The sequence below is a fragment of the Cannabis sativa genome, chromosome X (genome assembly GCF_029168945.1).
Source record: "Cannabis sativa cultivar Pink pepper isolate KNU-18-1 chromosome X, ASM2916894v1, whole genome shotgun sequence".
Lineage (NCBI taxonomy): Eukaryota > Viridiplantae > Streptophyta > Magnoliopsida > Rosales > Cannabaceae > Cannabis > Cannabis sativa.
Genome location: NC_083610.1, coordinates 49,599,336 through 49,607,786, shown reverse-complemented (window position 1 = coordinate 49,607,786; position 8,451 = coordinate 49,599,336). Strand labels below are relative to the sequence as shown.

Below are 8,451 nucleotides of genomic sequence, written 5' to 3'. Positions count from 1 at the left end.
ATTACTCAGTGTTACTCACTGATCGAGGTAAACCCTACCAACACTCGTACAGCTAGGTACGTTGTGTATGTGGTATAGTGGTCGTACCCTGGTATTGAACGTTCATGCTCATTTGTTAAGCTATGTAAATAGGTGTATGGGCGCCTATTTACAGGTCGGAAATTATATGGTATGTTATATGCATTTCTTACTGAGTCTGTCGACTCACAGTTTCTGCTTCTATGTGTAGGTAAAGGAAAGGCGAAAGCTGAACAGGAGTGAACCTGAGCTCGGGTGAGATTGTACATGTCAAGCAGCGCGACCTGGAGTGTTCGGTCTCGGGACATCTGGGTGTTGTATTTTGAAAGTCGCTGTGCGACCCAGAACTTGTATATTTTGAATATAAAGTTTAAACAGTAAATTTTCAAAAGTTTGAAATCGGGATCCCGGGATTTGTAAATATTATATTATTTTATAAAGTTTAATGTTTAAGGCAAAAATTTTAATTGGACACGTTTTTCGAGAAATTACTTTGATTAGCAAAGTTTGCACAATAATTGAAAAAGCACTGTAGCGTGCCTTAGCATTAGGGCGTTACAATCATAGACCTGAACCCCGTTCTCATACAATTCTATTAAATCGTCAATCAATGGTTCCAAATATACATCGATATTATGTCCAGGTTGTTGCGGGCCTGATATCATTAAAGAAAGCATGTTAAATTTCCTCTTCATCACTAACCAGGGAGGAAGATTGTACATAACTAGGAAGACAGGCCATGAACTATGACGACTACTTAGAGATCTATGTGGATTTACTCCATCCGCGTACGTACCGAGACGAATGTGTCTTGGTTCAGATTTGAATTCAGGATTTATGTAGTTCACTTTTTTCCAAGCTTGGGAATCTGCAGGATGTCTAAGTTTTCCATCTTTCACTCTCTTGGTCTCATGCCAAATCAAATTTTCAGAATGTTCTGCACTACGATATAATCGTTTCAGTCGCGGAATCAAAGGCATGTACCACATCACTTTTTGGGGGATAAGTTTCCTATTCTCCTTACTCTTGTTTACTTTATGGCGGGATAAACCGCAAGTCGGGCAATAATTCATGTCTGCATATTCCTTACGATATAAAATGCAATCGTTCGGACATGCATGAATTTTTTCATACTTCAATCCTATAGAATTTAACGTTTTTTTCACTTCATAAGTAGATTCCGGAAAGCAGTTGGCAAATGGTAAGATATCTTTAAAAACAGCTAAAAATTGAGTAAAACATTTATCGCTCACTCCATTTTCTGCTTTTATGTTGTAAAACTTTACCATTGTTGGTAATCTTAGTTTTTTACAACCATCGAACAGAGGTTTATCAGCATCACTAAGAAAATTATCGAATTTCTCAGGATCATTAAGAAATTCCTCCTGTGCTTCGTTAAGCAAGTCCAATGGATAATCATCGAAATCATTACCCTCGATATCATCTACCCCCCGCTTTCCTAATGGATATGGATCATTAGGTAAATGTTCGCCATGGTAATACCAATTAGTATAACTTCTATTGAAACCTCGTAAATACACATGGTCCTTAATCATTGTAATATTCCCTTTAGATACATTACAACAATCTACACACGGACAATGAATACGATCGTGATTTGTAGAATTCTTTAAGGCAAACTCTAAAAATGCATCGAACCCTACTTGAAATCGCGTGTGTCTCTCTCCTCACGCATCCATGATTTATCCATAACAAAAATCCTATCCAAAAAAATTCAGTATTTAGTAACTACTTATAGCTAGTTACTAATTACACAATGTAACTAACTAAGTTTCTCACAATTTATTCATATTAATTTATAAATTACTTAAATTCTCGTTTTAGATTAGTTCATATTATTAGGTTGTTTTGTTGATTAGAATGTTATTAAAATGTTAAATATTTTTAATAAATAAAATTGAGGGGAAAAATTTTTGGTAAAGCAATAAAGGTATTAACTAATATTTTCCCCTTTTAATTAACTTTTGCTCTTTATTTTCTTTGAAAAATAAAAATCCACATTGAACCTCTCAAATGAAAGAAAAAAATAAAAAAAGAAGGATTTTATATGTTTATTTTGTTAATTTATTTAGTAACTAATTATATCTAGTTACTAATTACACAATGTAACTAACTAAGTCTCTCACACAATTTATTCATATTAATCTAAAAATTACTCAAATTTTCGTTTTACATTAGTTCATGTTATTAGGTTGTTTAGTTGATTAGAATGTTGGTAAAATTAAAAAGTTTTCATAAATGTGAATATTATTATTTTTTATGTGACCTAACTTCTTATTACTATGTTATAATTAACTATATTATGAATGGTTTTAGTAAGATTTATCCTAATTCTACCGAAATTTCGGCAGCATAACAGCTGTAATTGGACGTTCCCAAAAATTTTACAAGTGCCTAAAATAACAAACAAAACAGATAAACAATACAAAATTAATCCACCCATCCGACCGCAGTACATGTATTCGCAGAACCTACTTCACTACGGATGAATATTTAAGATATTCAAACTCAACTAACATGCATTGATAATTAATTATATATTAAGAAAAAGTTAGTAAAAGTATATACCTATAATTGCAAGCCCAAATACGCTACACACAAAATTATGCCGAACCCCTATAATATAAAGAAATACAACGAAATTACAAAATTAATTATTTCATAACTTATAACTAGTTATACAAAATTGTAACAAGTTACTTAGTTACTAAATTATACATACATATATATAATCAATTATATCTCACACTATTATCTCAAAAAAATAAAATTATATCACACACTAATTCCATTTTGAAATTTTTATTTCTAAACTAATTTTTTGAAACTAATGAAATCCCTCCAATGTCATTTTATTCACAATAAATATATATTGCAAAAAATATATAAAATACAATTACAAAATTTATTTTCATAAAAAATATACACACACTATATACACACACAATATATACACACATTATATACAAATATTCAATAAAATATACAAATACATATATATACTATACATTGTGGTATAAATTATTACCTAATAACCGCAATCCGACGACCACCGTAAAAAATCCCGACACTATACACATAAAACACAATAATATTACTAATAAAATAAAAAAACTCAAATAATAATTTACAAAAACAAAAAATAAAACAATATACATAATACAATAAGAATAGAAGCAATATTTATACCTTAAACGAGGTTGAGATTGAACAATTTCTCAACAAAAATGGGTGGCCGGATTTCACACCCAAAATTTACTATTTGGGTTCGGATGACACTTTTAGAGGCTAAAAAATCAAAACTTTTTAGGTGTATGTTATTAAGTATCGAAAATGGAGGATTTTAAAAAAAAAATGGGCTGAAATGGTTGAGAAATGAGGGAGATAGGGTGGGGAGAAGGTGGTGGAGGCGAGGGTTTTGGCTGAGAAAATGGGGTCTCTGGTTTTTCTGGGTTGCTGAGTGAAGTGGGGAGGAAGAAGGAAGGTCGAGCAAAGAGATATACTCTGATCGACCCTATGGCGTCGGTTCCTTCATAGGAACCGACGGCATAGGGTACACGTGTCAGAAGACTGTGTACCCTATGCCGTCGGTTCCTATACAGGAACCGACGCCATAGGGTAGTTCAGAAAAAAAAAATAATAATTTCCAACCGCCTCTAAATGGTATAATACAATTTTATACCTACGGTTTTTATCAAAAAACTGCCTCTAAATGTCAATTTCGAACATAGCGGGTATTTTCACACCCTTTAGCTTCCCTTTTTATAAATAGGGTTGAAAAAACTGCCTCTAAAGGCTAATATTGTAGTAGTGATTTCTTTAAATATCTAATTATAGATTTGAATAATTTTTAAAATTAATAATAGTAAATTCATAAAAATAATTAAAAAATTAGAAAAAAAGAGAAAAAAGAATAATAATTTTAGAGCAATTTTAGAGTGCCACATCACCGCTTAACACAATGATTTTGATTTTGATAAAAAATTAAGTTATTTTTAAAACTATTTTACCATTTATTTAGTATCTCAGAAAAAGAAAATACATTTTATTTAGTATTTTCGTAACAATTTTTTTATTCCATTGATTTTTTTTATTCCGTCATCTTTTTTTTTTTATGTAAAAAAATAAAAATTTTATTAAAATAGTTACTCATATTATTAAAAAAAAATTATATTAATTAAAAAAAATAATGATTTTGATAAAACTCTTTGCTGCCACCTCTCCCTCTCACGTTTTTTTTGTTTGACAAAACACTCTCACTTATTTAGTATTCAAGAGCAAGATTACTAATCATACATATTTATGTGATTATTAGGTAATTATTATATTATTCACAATATTATCATAGTTTTATATTTTGTTATTTTCTTAGATATATATAATTAATCATATATATTACAATGTTCTTATTGATGTTCAACAATTACTTTAAAGTTGAAGAGACATATCTTTAAATTGATGTAATTATATAATTTTGTGTGTATGTAAAGTTTATGATAATTTGGTTCATGCCTAAAAAAATTTTTATGTGATATAATCAATTTTAAACTCCAGTAATAATATGTGATTTGAGTTTTTGTATGTGATATTTGATCTAATTCTCATAATCATAGCTTATTATTATTATTATTTATTGAATGAAAACAGAGAACAATGGAAAATGGAGAGAAACAGAGTGAGAGATGGAAATGAATTTGTGCTGCTCAACTAAATCAGTTGGCTGAGAAACTTTATTTATAGAGTTCTTATTACACAGAGGAAATACAATCGGGCTAGTAACTGTATTAACAGACTTGAGTTTGTTAGTTGAGAGTCGGTTGTAACAGACTCTTGACAGCTATCTTGATCAGGTTGTTGATCTGGTTGTTTGTTTTCTATAGTTCCAATATCCCCCCTCAAGTGACACGGTGAGATAGCAAGTGTCAACTTGTTCCTTAGAAAAGCAAATGAAGATATGGGCAAAGCCTCAGTGAAAATATCAGCAACCTGATGAATGGTATCAACATATCGAACATCAAGTACATTTGGACGAACTCTATCACGCACAAAATGCAAATCTATTTCTATGTGTTTCGTTTTGGCATGAAACACGGGATTTGAAGCTAGAGAACCAGCACCGAGATTGTCACACCATAAAATAGGACATGTTGAAAGAGGTATGCCGAGTTCAGATAACAAGGATTGAATCCAAATCACTTCTGAAGTGGCAAGAGCAAGAGCCCTGTATTCGGATTCGATCTTTGGACCTTGCAACAACTTGTTGCTTTTTGAACACCAAATTTCAAGAGATTGTTGCCTAAGAAGATGCTGTAGCCAGATGTTGATTTTCGATCATCAAGACAGCCTGCCCAATCCGAGTCCGTGTATCCTTGGATTTGTAGAGTCTGAACTGGTGTGAAAGTGAGGCCCTGTGAGTTGTACCAACTAAATATCCGAGAACACGTTTGATGGCCCCCGGTGTTCTGTTGTAGGACTTTGCATGTATTGGCTTAACTTAGGTTTTATCGCAAAGGTTATATCTGGGCGTGTATGGCACAGGTATTGTAAAGCCCCTATAATGCTTCTGTATTCGGTAGGATGGGGCCGGGGAGTGCCCGACTTCCGAGATGACTTGGAAGTTGGACACATTGGTGTGGATTTGGGGCTTGGCATCAATCATGTTGGTGCGAAATTAGAAGGTCCCCGGTGTACTTGTGCAATCGAGATGTATGGTAGTGTTGTCTCTGATAACCTCAAAACCAAGGAAAAAACTAACGGGTCCAAGCTGTTTTAAGGAAAACTGATGTTCAAGAGCAGTAATAACCTGGTGAATCTTGTGTGAATCAGAACCAGTGATAAGTATATCGTCGACATACACCAGGAGCAATAACAGAGAGTTGTTGGTGTTGATGTAGAAGAGACTAGTATCTGATTTTGAGTTGGTAAATCCCCACTGAATTAAGGCTGTTTTAAGAGTGTCAAACCATGCACGGGGTGCTTGCTTGAGGCCATATATGGCCTTATTAAGCTTGCAAACGTGATCTGGATATTGTGGATCAATGAAACCAGGAGGTTGTGCCATGAAAACTGTTTCTTGGAGCTGTCCATGTAAAAAAGCATTGTTGATATCGATTTGTTGGATATCCCAGTTATGAGTTGCTGCAAGAGAAAACATGAGCCGAATAGTACAAGGTTTAATAACTGGGCTATAGGTTTCAAAAAAATCGATACCGGGTGTTTGTTGAAAGCCTTTTGCGACCAAACGAGCTTTATGTTTGTCAACACTGCCATCCTTGTTAAATTTAACTCGGTAAACCCATTTACAACTTACAATGGGAGTGTCAGGAGGTTTGGGAACAAGAAACCAAGTCTTGTTTCTTTTTAAGGCAACCATTTCAACTTTCATTGCAGGATTCCAAACAGGACTAGCCATTGCTGCTTTAATAGTGGTTGGCTCGGGTGTAGGAGAAGAATTTGTGGGAGGTTCAGTGTGAGTGTTTGAAGTAGCAGATTGAGAAAAATGGGTTGGCTGTGTGTTGGAATTGTTGAAGACAGCAGGATGTGGGGAAGGAGTTGCAGATGGTGGAGAAGGGGCAGAAAATTGGGGAATTTTAAAGGCATTGCTGTCAAAAATGACAGGTGCATTACTTGGTGTGGAAGTTGAAGGTGAAAAAAGAGTGTTGTAAGGAAATTCACTTTCATTGAAGGTGACACTCCTTGCAACATATATCCTTCCACTTGGGTGAAGGCACCTGTAGCCTTTGGAGGATAAACAATAGCCCAAAAAGAGACATTTGGAGGATCGAAAAGAGACTTTATGGTTTTGATAAGGTCTGAGAAGTGGGAAACAAGAACAGCCAAACACTTTTAACATATTGTAATCGGGTTCATGATGAAATAATTTGGTGTAGGGGGTTTCATAGTTGATGTTTGGGGCAGGGAGCCTATTTATTAAACAGTAGGCGGATGTGAAGGCTTCCCACCAGAAGTGAAGTGGCATTTCAGCTTGGGCAAGAAGTGTGAGACCAACATCGACCACATGTCGATGTTTTCTCTCAACTCTCCCTTGCTGCTGGTGGGTATGGGGGCATGAATTGCGTTTGACAATGCCAAGCTTTGCAAACAGCCAGTTGTAGAGGGTTGGTATTCTTTCCCTAAATCCAATTGGACACTCTTTATTTTTTGTTGAAAGAAACGTTCAACATAGGCATTAAATTGTAAAAAAATAGATGCAGCTTCAGTTTTGGATTTCATGGGAAAGAGCCATGTGAATCTAGTAAAATCATCTACAAAGCTAATGTAGTATTTGTAACCATCATTAGATGGGTAAAATGAAGGGCCCCAAACATCAGAGAATATTAATTGGAAAGGCATTGTAGTTTTATTGGATGTTTGCTTGAAAGAAAACTGATGTAGTTTGCCTATTTGACAGGCATTACAGAAATCAGTAGTGGTACATTTGGTATTTGGTGATATTCTAGACAAGACTTTGGTTAGAACATTCTTGGATGGATGTCCTAACCGACAATGCCAAATTGGGACAGGTTTTGGACTTATCAAAAACGGATTACAAGTAGTAGTGTAATTGAAAACATGAGGATTGGATGACACGTGGTTGCTTTGAATTGTTGCGGGATTGCTTGACCGTGAGGGAGGTACTTGGAGTTGGTAGAGGCCATCACGGACGGTTCCAAGAAGAACTTCCTTGGTGATCTTGTCCTTAATAAGGCAAGAAAACGAGAATCAAATTCAATGGTTATATTATTGTGTGAGGTAAATTGAGAAATACTGAGTAAATTCTTTGTAAAAGTGGGAACATGTAAGATGTCTTTTAGTACAAGAGGTTTATTACTTGAACATGTGGGAATGATGCATTTACCAATATGATTAATGGGAAGTGTAGAGCCATTACCAACCACTACTCGAGCTTTGCCTTTGTAACTGCAGAATGAGACAGGTTATGCAGGGTGTTGGTGATGTGGTGCGTGGCACTCGTGTCGAGATACCAAGCTCCGGACGGATCGATGGTATTGGGAAGTTACGAGAGATTGGGCTTGGGGTTGATATTGGGAGGATTGAAGATGATGAAGCATCTTGATTTGGGGAGGGCCCGTGAAGGTAATGTCGAATACGTGGTAGCATTTGAGTCTGTGTGACCGGCTCTTGCCACACAACCGACATATAGGGCGATTTCCCCTACCACCTCTGGCCTCGGCCACCTACGAAACCGCGATAACCACGGCACCGAGTTTCCTTGGTAGCCACCTCTCGGTATTGGTTGTGTTGGTCAGGATTCGCTTGTACATTTGTGAGAGAATCGGTTGTCAATTGATTGATTCGCATTTCTTGGTATGGAGCATGAATCGCACTTCTTGCAGGGTTGGGTTGTCGGATCGAGAAGTGAGATTAACAACCACGGCTTCATACTCAGAA

General features: G+C 35.2%; 1 long non-coding RNA gene across 1 annotated transcript; it reads right to left on the bottom strand.

Annotated features, from left to right (window-relative positions):
• Positions 1–2,867: 2,867 nt before the first annotated feature.
• LOC133032576 (uncharacterized) lies at positions 2,868–3,981 on the bottom strand. Its single transcript, XR_009685186.1, has 2 exons — positions 3,229–3,981; positions 2,868–3,109 (listed from the first exon to the last, which is right to left on the bottom strand). It is a non-coding gene; the product is annotated as an uncharacterized LOC133032576 (long non-coding RNA).
• Positions 3,982–8,451: the final 4,470 nt, after the last annotated feature.